The sequence below is a fragment of the Balaenoptera borealis genome (assembly GCF_965194805.1).
Source record: "Balaenoptera borealis genome assembly, chromosome: 15".
NCBI classification, from domain to species: Eukaryota; Metazoa; Chordata; class Mammalia; order Artiodactyla; family Balaenopteridae; genus Balaenoptera; species Balaenoptera borealis.
In genome coordinates this window covers 56,043,889-56,063,119 of record NC_138871.1, presented here as the reverse complement: position 1 = coordinate 56,063,119, position 19,231 = coordinate 56,043,889, and the positions used below count along the sequence as shown (strand labels likewise).

At 40.7% G+C, this 19,231-nt stretch overlaps 1 protein-coding gene across 4 annotated transcripts in view; it reads left to right on the top strand.

The window, feature by feature from the left end:
* Nucleotides 1-10,043: 10,043 nt before the first annotated feature.
* Nucleotides 10,044-19,231, top strand: part of PLEKHH2 (pleckstrin homology, MyTH4 and FERM domain containing H2) — a 123,086-nt gene continuing 113,898 nt past the window's right edge. For 2 of the 4 annotated variants that reach the window (XR_014235098.1, XM_082357989.1), the window contains exon 1: nucleotides 10,044-18,268. The gene's annotated coding sequence lies outside the window, so the exon portion shown is untranslated. The remainder of the gene's footprint in view (nucleotides 18,269-19,231) is intronic. The other 2 variants (XM_082357990.1, XM_082357988.1) reach the window with 1 other exon arrangement.

Below are 19,231 nucleotides of genomic sequence, written 5' to 3'. Positions count from 1 at the left end.
AAGCAGCTGGAGATTACTTTGGCGTTCGTCTGTAATGGACTGTGGATCCCTTCAGCTCTACCCAAGAATAGGTGATGGGGCTTTATTTCTATCCTGGGGCCTTCAAGTGGTCTTAGCTATTGGAAAAGAGGGCTGCCTTTGCAAGTGGGGATGTGCTGGCTGCTGATACTGATTCTGCTCTGTCCACTTGGTGCCCCTGACCCAATCCCATTGTCCCAGCCATCCTCTCCCCTACATCCCCTTTGTCCCTCCCCTTCTCCCACCTGAGGAATCTTTATTTCATCTCAGAGAAAAGTACTTGGACTTGCCTGTTATCCCAGCCTGTTACTTATAGCATGACAATGAACTCTATACCTTGCGCTCTTTAGGGCTTAAAAATTTGAAATGCACAAAACTGTTTCTCTGCCATGGGTTTCAGAAAAATCATGTGGGACTTAAAAAGCCAAAAATTGCCTTCCTTCTCCTCTGGTTGAGCTGTGGTGTCCATTCCCTGAAGCAGGAGGGGTGGAATTGTCCTAGAGGTTTGGGTAGGGCAGAGGACCATAATAGAGGTACCTGTTGACCATTCTAAACTCTCTCTATTCAGAGCTTCAGATGCTGGCCTTCAAATGAACATCTCTATTTGGATGCCCTGCCTCAAACTCCTATCTGTTTTTGCTTTACTTCTAACTAACTAGCTCCGTCTTCTGAATTCTCCATATAATTTGTGCCCTAAACAAGCAAAAACTCTGAGAATCTTTCTTTCCCTTGAATTCCACTCCCTCCCAGCTGACTAATCACCAAGTTCTAGATAGTTGCATATTTGCTATCATTGTCCCAATTCAAGACACTGCTAACAACCTCCTTACCCTGGCACCATTGACATTTTGGACCAAATAATTTCTTGTGAAGCTGTCCTGTGCATTGTAGGATGTTTAGAAGCATCCCTGGTCACTACCCACTAGATGTCAGTAGCACACCTTTGTCATGAGAAAAATGTCTGGACTAGTACTGTGTTGGGCCATGTTGGAGCCTGAGGCAAAAGGAAAAATCTGTGCCCTATATACACTTATCAAAATGTCCTCTTATATTTTGAACCACGTGGAAAAAGTTAATGAAAGTCCTACAGCAGCAAGAAGACTGAATTTACTCTATGCTAGTGTAAAATTTGAAGGAAAAAAAAAAGACATCCAGAAACCATTCCAGAGAAACTTTGCAGGGCCCAGTACAAACTAAAAATACAGGGCCCCTTCTTCAAAAATTATGAAGAATTTCAAGACAGTGACAGCAGAGCAGTAAACCAATTGGGGGGCCCCTCTAAGTGTGGGGTCCTTCTGCCTGTGGGGCCGTGTTCAACTGCACAAGTCTCACACCCTTGAAGCCAGGCCTGAACACCACATTACCCAATTCACCTGCTGGGAAATGTGACAGTTATGTGGGCCTTGGGAACCCCAAGCAGATTGGAAACAACTGTTCCCATTGCACAATAACACAGGGCCCTAAAACACAACATTGTGAATTTTTGGCATTCATTTTGATTTTTTCAAAATGTTACATTAACATATTATCTTGTTTACTGAGAATTTTGGCACCCTCTTAAATTTTGCACCCGAGGTGAGTTCCTTCTTAATCTGAGCCCTGCTCCAGACTTTGTCAAATGTTCCTGCTGATTTAGAGCAGTGATTCTCAAACTTTGGCCTGGATCAAAATCACCTGGAGGACTTGTTGAAACACAGACTGGTGGGCCCCAATCCCAGAGTTTCTGATTCAGTAGGTCTGGAGTAGGGCCTGAGAATGTGCATTTCTGAGTCCACAGGTAATGCTGAAGCTGCTGGTCCAGGGCACACTGAGAACCACTGCTTTAGAGCCATCCTTCATGTCATGCCAGTGAGAATGATATTTCAAAACTACAAGGCACTTCTCTGCTTAAAAAGTGGTCCCCATGTCCCATAGAATACAATAGATGCTACTTGGCATGGCATATATTACTCCTATGGACCCCCCTATTGTGCCCCCCGCATGATGCTCTAGTAATAGGGGACTGGATAACTCTTATTAAACATCCCTTAACACTCAGATCAGCAGTCATCATCTTTAGAAACCTTTTTTTAGGCCTCTAGATTGAGTTAGGTGTCTTTTCTTTGTCTTCTCATTGAACACTGAGTATAGCTCTCTATTAACATTGAACTTGGTACAAAAGTCTACCCCATCAGAGAGCAGAATCCTGGAGGACTGGGATTATCTTTATTCCTCTAGTCCGTGCTATAGTCTGTTGCAAACAAGTGCTCCAGCAGCGTCTAAAGAACTGAGCTGGACTTACCCAAATGCCATTCTGTTACAGCGAAGTAAAACAAAGAGAAAAAGACTATGACCTCATGTGACAGCTAGAGATTTAAGTGCACAAGGGGAGCACAGCGGAGTCTCAAGAGTCTTGAGGTTTAAGAGTCTGGCAGACAGTTTTCCAAATGTCTATAAGAGTCGAATGCTTTTTTAATGGAAAATTAACCCTTAATGTGTAACTGGTGACCTTTAGATCCTACTGATAGTAATATCCATATAAGCTATGAAAGACAACAGCTAGGGAAGAAAAACTTGAAGCATTGGTTAGAACCAGTAAGAAATGCAGTCAGAAAGAAAGAGCAACAGTAGAATAGAATAATGTAGGATAACGTGGATAGGAAAAAAAGAGCACAAGAGAAAAAATTCTTAGATTCAAAGGAAAAGTATTTTTTTTCACTAAAAGGTAATTTTTATAATGTTAAAATTCTTCAATAATATCTATTACACTGAAAATATTTCAAGAAATCATTTGGCTTCATTGCTTTAAAATAAGTTTGAAGAATCATTTTATGGTTCTTTTATGATCAACACTAAACTTCAAAGTACAGAGCTACCATATGAATCAGTTTAAATGAAGTTTGTTTGGATAGTTGGCTCCTGAGGTCATGGAAAAAGGATGGGAAAATGAAATTCACAGCACCTCAAAGGAAAGAGTGCTCTGCAATCTGCCATGGAAAATGTTAGATGTCTTTTGGGACAAAGTAAACCAAAATTCTGACTTAAAGGTATTACCATCAAACTTAAAGAAAGGAAGCCACATGGCAGTGCTTCAAATCCAGTAATACCTCTGAGAAAAATGTATTTGTAGTATAATTCCAATATACTGATTTCCATCATACACCTTTGGTGTTTTCCACACGTTTTTAAATACAGATATTTTTGTTAGGGAAATTTGAATATAACCTACCTTATTTGAAATCATGACTGTACGTTTATGGAATAAGACTGTGGTGAATGCAGAGGTCCTGCTTCAAGGAAGGACTTGCTACACAGGCTGCTCGGAATTCAGTGACCAGACAGCTTCCAGCTGTCACTCCCATAAGGGTTTCCTTAAACCATTTGCCATATCCAAGCTCACACACCTTTCTGAGTATTGATCAACTGATGGCATTCTTAATATACTTGTGGTCACTGTGGGACAACTCTGACTGGGGTCGTATGTGCTCTCAAACTCTCCATGGCGTTTCCTGAGCCTTAGGGGAGCCTACATTGCAGTTCTTGCTCCAATCCTACATCCTCCCCTTCCAACCAGAAGTTGGTCCCTAGTAAATATCGTGCACATCAAGCCCCATCTCAGCTTCTGCTTTCATAAAACTAATTGGAGACAAATATTAATAAATTTATGGAATAAGACACATTTGTGGTTCTTCACCTCCTTTACTACTCAAGCAAGAGCTAGAAGATAGATAGAATAGATAAAATCTATCTATGTCTATATTTATATTAGTTTTTACTTGCAGTCATTATTTTCTTGATGTAGGAAAGTCCTGGGATTTTCTAGTCAATGTCTTCTCCAAGTACTACTAGAATCAAGAAATTACATACAGAATCAGTACTAATCATTCATTAATTCAACAAACATTTAGCAAGTGCCTACTCTATGCCAGCCTCTTGGAGTTCCTAGTGCCTAAGGATACAAAGTATATAAGACATATTTTCTGTTCCCTAGGGAATTCCATCTAGTGTTGAAGAAAAACATTGGTAAGGGCTAGAATGGAGGAAACACTGATTATAGGGATGGGACAAAGAAGCAAGTGACTACATCAGCTTTTGCGAGGCAGGAGAAGCCACATAGCAAAAGGTTTTTCAGGATGTAAAGGTGATTAAGCTATAAACAGGGTGGCATTCCAGCCTTTCCCAGCACAGGGAACAACATGATGTAAGACATGACACAAATCGGTGCCTTTGGGGAGGGTAAATCTTTACTCTGGCAACAGCGTCTCTCACTGTTCAACCTTCCTGTAGACCAATTTCTGCGTGAAACACTCTTGACTCTACTAATATTTCACTTGGATTGACTCCTTGTCCTTCACGTCTGTGTTAGGACATTACTTCCACCAGGAATTCTTCCTTGATTCCCTTAAGATTGGCTAGATGAGTCTGCTGTACAGTTCAGTGTCTAGTACTTCCACTATTGCAGCATTTATTACACCATGCTCTAATTGCCAATTTACTTGTCAGTTTGCCTCTGAGTGGACCATAACCTCCTCGAAGGCTGTCACTCGAGGTTAGTCACTTCGAAGTTTAGTCACTGTTCATCACCAAATCTCAACATACTGCCTGAAAGATAAAAGGTACTGTTTGTTTGATGAATAAATGAGAGCAGCTAAGTGCAATGGACTTAGGAAGGCATACTTTCTTTATTGAATAAACACTTATCTGTGCCCATCATGTGCCTACATCTCTAGGCACTGAAAATAACAAGAATGAAAAGAACAAAGAACCTCATGGAGTTTACATTCTAGCGGGGAAAGACAGACAATAGACAAACTGCTATAAATATAAAGCAGGATGGGGAAGGAGAAGTTTCTTATTTCGTATAGGGTGGTCAGGGAAGACCTCGTTCTTAAGGTTATATTTGAGAAAAGTCCCAAAGAGATGAGGGAATGAACTATAAATGTTTAGCAAATAAGATATGCATTGGAAACATCATCAGCAATACTTCTTAAAATTACCCCATGAATGTTGGTTCTACATCATGGCTAATTTCTCTCAGCTATTTTGGGTAATGTCATGAAGGCTTTTTGTTAAATTCTGACTTTTATTGTGGCTATCTCTTTAGGTACTAGCAAAACGTCTCAAGGTTCTTTATTTCACAGTCCATTTTGCAAGGATTCCTGTAATGGTCAGGAAACTTCTTTGTTTCTAAAGCCTTTTGAAATCATAGACTAACCCAAACAATACCCACTATTAGTACAAATATTTTATCTTTTGTTACCTGGCACTGGGCAAGAGCAATTAATATGGCCATCGGAACTGATTTAATTTCTGTGAGAAGCTTAAATTTCAAGGGTAAATTCAAGACTGTGATAAACTAGCCTGCTTGGCAATTTTTAGTTTTTCTTTTTAAAGATGAGCCACCACAATTAAATCAGGGATACTCAGGAGAGTCTCTGTAAGGTCCATAAGGGATGTGGAGAGTTCCCTGATAGGGGTTAAGTAATTACAGGGTTCTCCTTTTTTCAGGTAAAGGAAGGAAGTGGCTGTGTTAGTGTTGTAGTGATATGGGAGGAGAAATACAGCAATATTTTATAAAGATTAGGTGACTAGCTGAAAAGGGATGAGCATTTTCTATCAATAGCAGAGTCTATATAGCACAGGAACCATTAAGGTTAGTGAAAACCTTAAAACAAAATCAACTAAAGTTTTCACACATTTTATTATTGCCGTCATACTTTCGGACAAGGTAGCTATGTTTTGGCTACTCAGAGAAATGCTGAAATGAGCAATAGGCCTCGAAAGATTACCATGTATTTGCATTAATACCACTAGTATTTATTCAGATTCTGTATGAATAAAAAGGGAAATAGGAATTGTGGATCTAGAATCCTGGAAGACATATTTTGATAGGCAGTTATTGTACCAGTCTTTGTGCTTGTACATGAGCATGTCATTGGTTTTTTTTTCTTAAACTTGAAAAGTATCCAATCATAGAAAGTATTTTTATTTAAGAAAGATATTTTACTTAAGTATAATTTACATTAGAAGATAAACTCTCTTTTTATTGTCAGTTTTTTTTTAATTCTAAATTTGTTAAACAAAAGAACTCATACAGGTTGTTTTTTTAAAAAATAAATTTATTTATTTATTTGTTTATTTATGGCTGCGTTGGGTCTTTGTTGCTGTGCGCAGGCTTTCTCTAGTTGCCGCGAACGGGGGCTACTCTGTTGCGGTGTGCGGGCTTATTGTGGTGGCTTCTCTTTGTTACGGAGCACAGGCTGTAGGCACATGGGCTGCAGTAGTTGCGGCACGCGGGCTCAGTAGTTGTGGCTTGCAGGCCACATGATCTTCCCGGACCATGATCTTCCCGGACCAGGGCTTGAACCCGTGTCTCCTGCATTGGCAGGCGGATTCTTAACCACTGCACCACCAGGGAAGTCCCCAGGTTTTTTTTTTTTTTTTTTTTTTTTTTTTTTTTTTTTTTAAAGATTTTTTTTTTTTTTAATTTATTTATTTATTTATTTTTGGCTGTGTTGGTTCTTCGTTTCTGTGCGAGGGCCTTCTCCAGTTGTGGCGAGCGGGGGCCACTCTTCATCGCGGTGCGCGGGCCTCTCACTGTCGCGGCCTCTCTTTGCGGAGCACGGCTCCGGACGCGCAGGCTCAGTAGTTGTGGCGCACGGGCTTAGTTGCTCCGCGGCATGTGGGATCTTCCCGGACCAGGGCTCGAACCCGTGTCCCCTGCATCGGCAGGCAGACTCTCAACCACTGCGCCACCAGGGAAGCCCCCCAGGTTTTTAATTAACTAAAATTTGGAGAATTTTAGACAAACCTAATTATTCCTATTTTCCTTTCTTTTATTGAGGGATGGAGCAAATCTTTGTGCTACCTATAAGTCATTTTAGGGAACTGAAAGATAGCTCAGGCGTAAAAGGCATTTTAACAGTTTTATTATTCTGAATTTGAGGCCTGAATTTAGGAAAGGCAACATCGAGAGTGATTAAGGAGGCAGATTCATAAATATCTAAAGACAAAACAACTTGCAGCAAAGTTCTAAAAACATAGCAATAAGCAACAATGGTTGATAGGAATTCAACCTTTTTTCAAAAGTAAAGACTCTTGAAAAATGATTTAAAACTGTGTCAAGAAGTACCAAAAGTTAGCAAAATAATTTTCTGATCTCTACTGATCTGTACATAAAATAACTTATTAATTTTATAGAAAAAAAGATCCAAATTCTATTTTTACTCCCTGTGTGTATTATTCATGTAACAATTTGCAGTAAAGGACTTATTTTTTCTTTCTAAGATTTTTTTTTTGATGTGAACCATTTTTAAAGTCTTTATTGAATTTGTTACAATATTGCTTCTGCTTTTTTATGTTTTGGTTTTTTTTTTTTTTTGGTCCCAAGGCATGTGGGATCTTAGCTCCCCAACCAGGGATTGAACCTGCACCTCCTGCATTGGAAGGTGAAGTCTCAACCACTGGACCACCAGGGAAGCCCCTAAAGGACTTATTGATATGCATTAATATGTACTCAATCCCACATACTTAAACAGATATATAAATATTAAAATAGATATTAATTTGAAGTCTTTAACTATAGTTTTAAAATATAATTAACTTAGTAGTAGAGTAGATAAAACAATGTATATAGCATAGTAAATTTGCCATCTGAACAAACTATAACTTTCTTAATAAAAAACAAAAAATCATATGTATTATCATTGTATATATATTTGTATTTTAAAAATATTATTGTATAAAAAAATTATTGTATGTAGTGTAATTAAACAGTTATATTAATTGCCATATTTAACCAAAGTAACCAACTTTACTTTCCTCAGACACAAAAGAAAACTAGAAAATTGAAAACTAAAATCTGTTTTTATCCTTTAGCATTTATTTCATATAATTCTAACAAATCTGAGGAGGCAAAAATAACTAAGTTGTGGGTGTGTGAGTAATATTTAAATGTATTTGCAAATTTTGTTAATCTATTGTCAATTTAAGTAATAAGGTAACTTAAAATTTTGTTTAGTGACCAATTTTTGTGTTTCTTTTTTTAGAAACTGTCTCTGCATCCAAAGATTTTTTATTAATTAACTTAGTCATTTGTCTAAGGTTTTAAAGTTAAAGATCTGGAAATCATAATTTAGCTAACACATTAAATCGTTATGATTTGTAACATTGTACAAACATCATAAAACTAAACCCTTTGAACAGACATTGATCATCATTCCAATTAGCTGAATACGATTTTACATGTATAATTTTTTACTTAAAACAAGTTATGGAAACAGTGGCAATTTATTCAATTCATAAAACCACTGTGGGAATTTTAAGATGTTTGAATCACAAGAAATGTGATTAAATGGTCTTAAATGAACCAAACTGTTACACTGACTTTATTTTTATAGGGTAAACTAATTTTTAAAGACTCAATCATGACAAAAATTCTTCTTTTAACTTAAAGTTGAAGGCTTTTCTTCCTATATTATAGATGTTATGCAGGCTAGTATGTAAATATACTTTTTAGTGTCAATAGAAAGAAACATGGTTTAATAACTTTATTTTTCTTTCAGATCTTTTTGACCGCTTATCTGGACTATACTCCTAGAGTGAGCACATAACAACTGATGCGTCTTTTAAATTAATTCATCTTTAAGGTTTCCCAAGAGAAGGAAAAAGAGAGGAAAAGAAACAGAAAAAATGTGAGGGAGCTGTCGTCAGATAAATACAAAAAAACATTTTTTAAAAAAGTGAATTATGTTCCCTCAGTAAGGAGGGGAAGAAAGGTTAGATACAGAAAAATAAATGTGATGTATATACACACAAAAGAGAGTGATGTGCGGTTCATTTTGACAGAACTTGAATCCTTGAAAATTTTTATCCAGCCATAAATGAGAACATCAGATATCATTAATCTGTAAATTACAAAAAAAAAGGGGGGATATTTCTTAAGCTAGACAAACTTTTCTCTCTTTTAGACAAACAAGACAATCTTCTTAAGAAAGTTTCTTCTTTTCTTTTTGTTCTGAGGCACTTCTCAAATGAACAACCTTGTTCATGTCAAAAGTTCCCTTGAATGGCCACCGCGTTCCAAACTGTCCCTCGTGAAACTGTGCCCGTTAGAAAGTCAAGTGTACAAGTTTGTATATAAGGAGAAAACAGGAAGGCAGCAGGTGTTTAGTCTGGAAGAGGTGCAGTTTTATACTGAGAAAACCCCCGAGAATGGAATGCTCCGTAAGGACGGTGCTTGGCTAACTTTGTGTCTCCGGAGCTTGGCCAAAGGCCAACTGTAGCTAATCCAGAGCTGAAGAGAGTCTCCTGATTCACTGCAGGTGAAATTAAACACAGCGGTTCTCAGGGAAACAAAGACAAGACTGAGGAAGAAGTCCTGATAAGGTCTGTAAAGGTGACCCATGGAAAAGTTCATTTAAACTTTTTAAGCTGGTCTGTGGAGAACTTTGAACTCCCTAGCCCTCGAGGCTTGCTCAGGATGAACTTATAGATTTCTTCTCCCTACAAATATGAAATTGTTCTTTTAAAAAGCTAATTCTGTTCTCTCTGCAAGGAGAGGGAAGAAAGTTTAGATCCTCTCCCTGTAGAGTTTTCCTTTTACAAACAACATTCAAAATGCTTGTCAAGCAGAAGCAGGTGTTGGCTAGAAAATAATTTTGCCAAAGAGCAACACAAAACTGGTTACGTTTTTTAAAAAAATCTTAAGGGATCTTATTCCTATGAAAACAAAATAAACCCAACACTGAAGGGCTTCAGTGAAATAATGGAGCTCAATTTAGTACGTGCAGGTAGAGACACAGGGCTCTCAGATACGCTCAGGATTACTGGGCTGAGGGTCCTGTGCATGGTGTTGAGGGCTTCCACTGAATCTTGGTGGAACATCTACTTCTGTCAACTCCCTACAGCCAGAGACCACCAGGAACACTTGTAGTTAAACAAGTTGGGTTTATTACTTATTGCAGCTAAGACGGACACATACTATGGGGAACCATGATGTCTCAGCAAGTGGGTGTAAAGAGGTAAAAGTAGGTGGGTATAAAACAAATGAGGCAAAATATATAAGTAAAGTGATAATAGGTAAAATCCATATGAGTTTTCTCTGTACTATTTTTATTCCTGCAACTCTTCTTTATGTCTGGAATTATTTCTAAAGTAAAAACTTAAAGAAAATAATAAATCTACTTAGGCTTCAATCACGTGTGTGTATACATATATACTGAAAGCTAAATTTAACTAGATGTCAGCTAGGCCCTCTCAGTCTGTATCGATTTGACCCAGTCTCCTCTCCTTGAAGCCCAATCCCCCACTTCACCCAATTCCATAGCTGTGGAAGAATTAAGGCACACTGAAGATTTTTGTGATTTCTCTGAGGCTGATATCCTTATGGTCACTTTGCCTCTGGGCTCCTGTTTTGTTTCTGCCCTCAGTGTCAGATGTGAGATTTGGTCCCATCCTCTTACTTTTGCAAAGCATTTATGAGCTTTGCAGGCATTGCAAAAGATTTGGGGCTCCTGAGAGAAGCCACATCATGCATCATAGAGCAAATAACCTAAAATCACACAGTAGACTTACTGTTCTTAAAAAGCCTTTGGCCACACCATCCCTTGGGATTTCTCATTGCCCCTTTACCCTATGCCGTGCCAGCTCTCTGCCATTGTGCCATCTGCCTTCTTGGTCCCTCTCTTTTCTTTTCTCTCTCAGGAGCAAAACCAAATTCCTCTCATTTTCATATTACTACTTTCCTAGACCTGACACTTTTGCCTTTGTAGGCTCCTTCCTCAGTAAAAGCACATTAAAAGTGATATTTTACCACTGTGTTGGTATGAAAATGAATATATTAATACTGTGTATTAAAACATTTCTTTGACCACAAAGTTCATTTTTTTCTTTGGATTTTAAAGTTAGAATCCATATTTTCATGGGCCATTAAAGGTACTGTGGACCCTGAGCATTGTGTTTATTCTGCCTAATGGATAAGTTGGCCTGAAGGAAACTAGAAAAAATAGACACTGTGTTAATGATACAAATTATAAATATTATGATATCACCAAAGTCTGACATTGTGGTGCTCTTGATATGAAATTTATGAATGTGAATAGCAAATATATATTTTAATTTTCAGTGCTATCATACGTGTAGGTCATAGGGCAGAGACTGTCCATGCCCTACCCATATGCCTAAGTGTAAACAACAAAAGAAAAAACTGATAAACTGGACTTTGTCTAAATTAAAATTTTTTTTCTTCAAAGGACATCTTCCAGAAAGTAAGACAACCCACAGAATTGGAGAAAATATTTGCAAATCCTATATCTGGTAAGGGACTTGTATCTAGAATATAAACCTTACAATTCAATAATAAAAAGACAAATAACTCAATTGAAAAATGGGCAAAAGACTTGAATAGATATTTCTCCAAAGAAGATATACAAATGACCAAAAAGCACATGAAAAGATGTTCGACATCATTAGTCATTAGAGAAATGCAAATCAAAAAGGCAATGAGATACTACTTCAGCCACTAGGATGGCTATAATCAAAAAGATAAATAATAACAAGTGTTGGTGATGATGTAGAGAGAGTGGGACCCTCAGTCACTGCTGGTGGGAATGTAAAATTGTGCAGCCACTTTGCAAAACAGTCTGGCAGTTCCTTAAAAGGTTAAACATAAAGTTACCATATGACCCAGCAACTCCAATGCCAAGAGTTGCTGCAATTCTTCCAATAGAATTGAATACCTAAGTCCACACTAAAACTTGTACACAAATGCTCATAGCAGCATTATTCCTAATAGCCAAAAAGTGGAAACAACCCAAATGTCCATCACCAGGTGAATGGATAAACAAAAGGTAATATATCCAACTCAATGGAATAGTATTTATCCATAAAAAGGAAAGAATTGCTGATACATTCTATAACATAGATAAATCTTAAAAACATTATGGTAAGTGAAAAAGGCCAGTCACAAAAGATAACATATTGTATGGTTCCATTTATATGAAATGCCCAGAATAGGCAAATCTATAGGAGCAGAGAGTGGATTAGTAGTTGCCTAGGTCTGGTGCGGAGGAGGGGTTGGAAGGTGATGGCTAAAGTATATTGAGGTTCTTTTTGGATTGATGAAAATGTTCTAGAACTGATTATGGTGATGGTTACACAAATCTGTGAATATACCTGAAACCACTGAATTGTATATTTTCAATAGGTAAATTGTACAGTATGTGAATTGTATCTCAATAAAGCTGTTATTAAAAAGTCTTCCAGGGACTTCCCTGGTGGTCCAGTGGTAAAGAGTCCGCCTTACAATGCAGGGGACGCGGGTTCCATCCCTGGTCAGGGAACTAAGATCCCACATGCCACAGGGCAACTAAGTCCACGTGCCACAACTACTGAGCTCGTGCCTCAACTAGAGAACGCATGTGCCGCAAACTACAGAGCCCACACACTCTGGAACCCTCGCGCCACAACTACAGAGCCCACATGCCCTGGAGCCTGCTCGCCACAACTAGAGAAGAGAAACCCGCACGCCACAACTAGAGAGAAGCCCGTGCACCACAACGAAAGATCTCGCATGTCTCAACGAAGATCCCTTGTGCCGCAACTAAGACCTGACGCAGCCAAAAATAAATAAAATAAATAAAAATTTTAAAAATAAAAATAAAAAATAAAGTCTTCCAAAAGATTATTATATTAGGAAAACATGAAAATATTGAAACAGTTATGTTGTTTTTTATACTAGTGAAAAATTGGAAATAAGCTAATTGTATAATAATAAGAGAATGGTTAAATAAATTAGGGTAAAATCTTATGGTAGAGTATTAACCAGTCCTTAAAAATGTTTTCAAATAATACATAATGACAAAGAAAATGCTCACAAAAGAATAGATATATGTATATGTACAACTGAATCACTTTGCTGTATACCTGAAACTAACACAACATTTTAAATCAACTATACTCCAATATAAAATAAAAATTTTAAAAAAGAGAAAATGCTCACAATAAAATCTTAAGTGTAAAAGATTAAAAAGTATAAATTCAGCATAATCTTATAAGGGACTATCATTACAGGAAAAGTTTGATGATGAGAGAAAAAGAGAAAAAGACTGATGATGGATGGTGGGTAATTTTAGTTTTCTTTGTTATATCTTTCTATATTTTCCAAAGAAAATTAATTTATATTGCTTTCATAATCAGGAAACAGTATAAGACAAAAGTGACTACGGGGAACTTTTTAAAAAAGTTTTTGTATTGATTTGCATAAGTAACAGGGTAACAGCACTAAAGTTCAAAGCCCCGGGCCACCATATGAATTTGGTTAAGAAAAGGAAAAGGCTTATTGAAAACAAGAATGCAGGTAATTACTTTGATTCAATTGTTGGTTCAAAATGCTGTTGCCAAGCCATCTCACATTATTTCAGCTAGGCTCAAAGCGAACCCACTTCTTGAATTCAGTGAGACACTGCCTCTCTTCCGTTTCTACATATAGCCCTCTCTCATTTTTACATTTCCCTTACTCCATCTGCCCAGTCCTTCTCACCTCAACTCTTAGGATTTTCCTGCTATGTATCTGCTATCCTTCAAATAAATGCTCCATGCAAGCTTCCAATACCCATCAAACACATTAGGCTGTACTTCATTCAGTGGCAATCAAATACCTGTTCAGTCACCCTGCCAGGTTTTCTGAAACATCCATACTATATTCCATAGGCAATAATTTTACAGTTATCCCAAGGCACATAATAATGTCCTTATAATGTGTCTTTTCTCTAATTGTCATTGTCAGGGGATGTTGTGGTCAGTTTTGCTGTGTTTTCTGTTCCTTTACTTCTGGCTTAAGCTGTCCCTTTATGCACTGTAAAAAGAGAGAGGGAAAAGTTTTAGTTATTAGCTGTAGTGAGGATCTGGACCAGAATAGCTGCCTCTGCCTGGTAAGTAATGACCCCAAGTACAGTAAATCCTCTGTTCACATTTAATGTTTTTTTATATGGTTTGGGTCACTGTTTTCCTGTGTGACTCTCATGTGTAGTGTCTTTTTCTTTTTTTTTTTTTTTTTAACTTCATGGGTCCTGACCAAGTCATTGCTATCTCCCTCAATCTGCTTCAATGGTCTGCTTCTCCTTTCACTTACCTTAAAATAAGTGATCCGGGGGCTTCCCTGGTGACGCAGTGGTTAAGAATCCGCCTGCTAATGCAGGGGACACGGGTTCGAGCCCTGCTCTGGGAGGATCCCACATGCCGCAGAGCAACTAAGCCCCATGTGCCACAACTGCTGAGCCTGTGCTCTAGAGCCTGTGAGCCACAACTACTGAGCCCGCATGCCACAACTACTGAGCCCACGTGCCACAACTACTGAAGCCCAAGCGCCTAGAGCCCGTGCTCCACAACAAGAGAAGCCACCGCAGTGAAAAGTCCGCGCACCGCAACGAAGAGTGGCCCCCGCTCGCCGCAACTAGAGAAAGCCAGTGAGCAGCAACAAGACCCAACTCAGCCAAAAATAAATAAATAAATAGATAAATAAATAAAATTAAAAAAAAAAAAAGTGATCCGGGGCTTCCCTGGTGGCGCAGTGGTTGAGAATCTGCCTGCCAATGCAGGGAACATGGGTTCGAGCCCTGGTCTGGGAAGATCCCACATGCCACGGAGCAGCTAGACCCGTGAGCCACAACTACTGAGCCTGTGCATCTGGAGCCTGTGCTCCGCAACAAGAGAGGCCGCGATAGTGAGAGGCCCGCGCACCGCAATGAAGAGTGGCCCCCACTCGCCGCAACTAGAGAAAGCCCTCGCACAGAAACAAAGACCCAACACAGCCAAAAATAATAAATAAATAAATAAATAAATAAGTGATCCGCAAAGCTCTGCCCTAGCTCTTTTCTTTTTCCTCTGTGCACCCGTGTTCTCTCTGTGGCTTTACCAGTGCCCATTAAACTCTCACCTCCAGGCCTTGGCCTGGCCTCACCTACAACCTGCTGCCCACACCAGTCTGTGATAGAGGCGGCCCAGCTCACCTGGTGAGGCTGCCTTCATTCAGCCCCAAAGGACTGAACAGGCCGTTATGCCCTGGGCACTGGGGACACACCAGGCAGGCCATCTTCCTGTCCACCCCTCTAGGAGGGCCAGGTTGTCTGTCTCCCTGGTTCTAGGGACACTTTGGTGCCCAGAATTTGCTGGTCTCCTGAGTTGCAGGTAAACAGGTTGGGGTGCCTGGGCCTATACCCCACTTTGTACCCTAGTCAGCCAGTAAGAGCTTGATCCTACAAGCCCTATTTCATTTTCCCAATCTTCTTCTCCCTGTCTTTGTTATATTTCCCCAAGTGCTGGGACATCTACTTTCTGAACTGGGGTTTCCAATATCTCTGTTCCAGAAGCCATATGTTCATTCTAGTGGGGTCAGTGTCTCCTTTCCCCTTGTTTCTTTTTGGATTTTATGTGCAGTTGGATTAAAGAGCCAGACTCTTCTTTCCTAGTATTTACCCAGCTCCCTTATCCCTGCTTCCTTCAACCTCTCTGCTCTTGTTCCTAGTATGCCAAGTGGCTATATGGTCAGCAATCATTCTGCAATTTACAAAAATCTCCCCTCTGTGCAGATTACCTTGAAATGTATACTCAAACCCAAGCCTTTGTCCTCAACTCAGTCTAATTTCCTGCTGGCTTTCTCCTCCTGGATATTTCAAAGGCACTTCAGGTTGCACTCAGCTCATCCAAGCCAGATCTCATTCTTCTTCCCCTAAACTAATTCCTTCTCCTTGCTTCTCTACTTTGGTTAGTGGGACCATCATTTACCAGTTACTCAGAGCCTCCCAGAGCCTCACGTCCCTATGCTCCAATAAGTTTTCAGAACTTGAAGATTCAATTTCTTGAAAGAAATTGAGGTGCAGTAGAGATGACTGTGAAGCCAGAATTCCCAGTCCTGCTACTTAATGTCTGTACAACCTTGTGACAGTTATTTAAACTGTGTACCTCGATTGCCCCATCTGTCAGATGGGAATAACAATTGTACCTATATCATAGGACTCTCCTTAGATTATATATGCTAAAGCACTGGGAACAGCTCCCTATGCATTGTAAGTGCCGCAAATTTGTTTACTATTTTTATTTGTTCTACCCAGAATCTAATTCCCACCATGGCCTCCATTTCATTCTCACCATGAGCACCCTACTTCAGATCTTCATTGAGCTGTTCTCTTAGCCTCCTAATTGTTCCTCCCTCTCGCTATTCTCTCCAGCACACTAGATAGAGCTTCCTAAAGCACAGCTTTGGTCGCCCATTGCTTTTTTCCATTACCACCACTCCCCAGCTGCCACCACTTGGCCATCACTCCTATCCTCCCCAGCCCCTCATAGCCACTAATCTACTTTCTGTCCCTATAAATTTGCCTATTCTGCACATTTCATGTAAATGGGATCACACAAAACGTGGTCTTTTGTGACTGGCTTCTTTCACTTGGCATAATGTTTTCAAGGTTTATCCATGTTGTGGCATTTAAACGTACTTTTCTTTTTATTGCTAAATAATATTCCACTGTTCATGTATTTTTCTTAGCACAGCCAGAAACAGGATACCGTTCCACTGTGTTCTCTACAGCCAAATTCAGTTTGTCATGTTTCTAGAAAAAGGTGACAGTAAGCAAATGTTGGCAGAGCCTTACAAGAGTGGCAGCCGTGTTTAGAAAGCTTCTTTTCATGAGTGACTTTATTCACTCAGCTCTCTTAGTCTATTTAGTATTCTGACTCACAAACGGAAGCGATTCTATTTTGGCATTCTTTCTCTTTCTCCTGAACTTAGCTCTTTGGTCTCTACTGACTTGCTGTGTTAAATTTTGCAAGTTATTTAAACTTTGCTTATTTAACTCCTGTGTGCTCTATAAAATAAACCCAGTCCAGCCTGCTTGTTTGCCAAAGCTGTTTGGAGACAGTTTTTCATATGCTATGCATCATCAGCTCCCACAGAAGGCAAAAGGAATTTGATGTGTGGGGGTAGTCTGGGATCCAGTCCAAAACTAGCGCTCATCTGGAAGAAACATGGAAGCCTGATACTCACTTGCTGGCCTTTTAGTCTTATTCGTTTATTGCCTTCCCTCTGTGGAACTTTGTAAATCTTTATCTGTTTTGTGCTTTTTCTATATAAGGTGAGATAAGCTTAAGGAAAAAAAAAAAAAAAGATTGTACTGAAAAAAGCCTCCTGCACTTTCTATTGGCCAACTGTGAACCAATGGGAGTAATTTGTCTGACCTAGCTTTGTGACCTGGGGTAGGATTACCCATAACATTCAGAATTCTCTCTCTTTTTTTTTAACCCTGGGATTGGCCTCTCCAGACCCCATCTTGGGATGTAAAATCCAATTATGTTAAAATAATCACTTACTTACTCATGCGATTTGCGCTGTGCTAAGTGCTGAGGAGGATACAAAGAGAAAGAAAACAAATCCCTGGTTTCAAAGAGCTCACAGTCTAATGGGGAGATAAGGAATGGTACACAGGCAGAATGAGCTAAGTGCCAAGAGGAGAAAAAAACGTAAATGCTCAGGGAGCAGAAACAAGAGAAGAGATTACTGCTAGGTGGGGCGACAAGCATGGTTACATGCAGAAGATGATTTGAGCTGTGTCTTAGAGGATAGTTAGAACTTTTAAAGGTGGACATAGGAAATAGTAGGTAAATATTCCAAATGGACTTCCCTGGGGTGGGGAAGTGCACAGCAACAGTCTCAGGTGTGTGAAGGGCAGCTGTGAATAATAAACCTGACAAAAGTAGGTTGCAAGCTATGAATGCTACACTAAGGGATCTGTTCTTGATAACTTAAGCATAAGGAAGCCAATGAAGGTCTTTGTCAGGGTGTACATCAAAACCGCACTTAAGGACAGTTAACCTTGCAAGAGGCTGAAGGATAGACTGGTAAGAGGAGACACTTCAGGCTGGGACACCAAGCAGGAGGATGCCGAGTTGAGGCAGAGGGAATGGAAAGGAGGTGAGCGCTACAACAGGCTCTGAGCTCTAAGTGTGCCAAAGGCCAGGGATAGAGACTCCTGGACACATCTCTCTCCTGGGATAGGGACTGGGAGGAGTCAAAGTCATGGCCACACCCCCAGGTGACGTCAGGAGGGCGACTGAGGTCTCTGATTGGCTACCACGGCCGCCAGTCCGGGGAGGAGGCGGTACCCTGTCCCCCGCCCGATCTGGGCTTGGTGTGAGGCGGGCGCAGGCTGAGAGCCTCAGGAAACCCGCACCAGACGCACCCGGGACAACGGTGCTGCCCCCGGGGGCCGGCGCAGAGGTAGGCAGATGAGCCTGGCCGGGAGCCGAAGGGCGACCCCAGAGACTCCGGTGCCCGGGGATCCCCGCCCCCTCTAGAGCGCGCAGTCCCGGGTGGGCGCGTCGCGCGGAGGATGGGGGCGGCGGGCTGATCCGGAGGGCCGGGACCGGGGGATGGAGCGGTCTGGCAGCGGACTCAACTCCGCGCCTCCCGCCGCAGCCTCCGCACTCCACGTCGCTCCCCTTGCTGCTCCCAGGACTGGGGTCTCGTCTGGGAGCGGTGGCCGGCGGCTCCTCGCCCACTGGTCTCCCGTGACATTTTGTTTGAAAAGTCGGGGCCCGGGTTTGTGGCGCGGCGCGGGCAGTCAGGGGGGCACACGGCGCTGCTGCGCGTCCTCGCGCTGAGTGGCCCACGCAGTTAGGGATGCTGCGGCTCGGCCTCCGCTTCTTGGGAGCCCCACTGTGATCTCGGGGGCGAAGCTTCTCAAAACTCTACACCTTGAGTTGCCAGAATGTCAAAGTGCCCTTAGGTGACCTACCATGAAACTGCGCTGTCCCTCAAGTTATTCGACCACTTTTTAAAAGATGGAACATTTGAGCCAAAAATTTTGATGTGCGAAACGCAGTGGAAAGAGAGGTTGAAATATTTACGCTGGAAAAGTCCTAGTTCTGTGCTACCTGCAGGTCACTGCTTTCTTTGTGAAAATGCCATTCGCAAGCCTCGACCACACAGCTGTGTGTGTCCCTGAGGAGCTCTGGAGTGAGGAGCACGGGTTCTGAGCAGTGCTACCGAAGGGCAGGCTTTGCCCAAGTGATGCTGGGTGGTGGTTGGGAGGTTGCTTAAACAAGGCAAGCCTCAGTGTGGTCAAGAAAGACATCTTTTCTGCTTTAGAAACACACACACACACACACACACTCTCTCTCTCCTCTCTCTCTCTCTCTCTCTCTCTCTCTCTCTCTCTCTCTCTCTCTCTCTCTCTCTCTC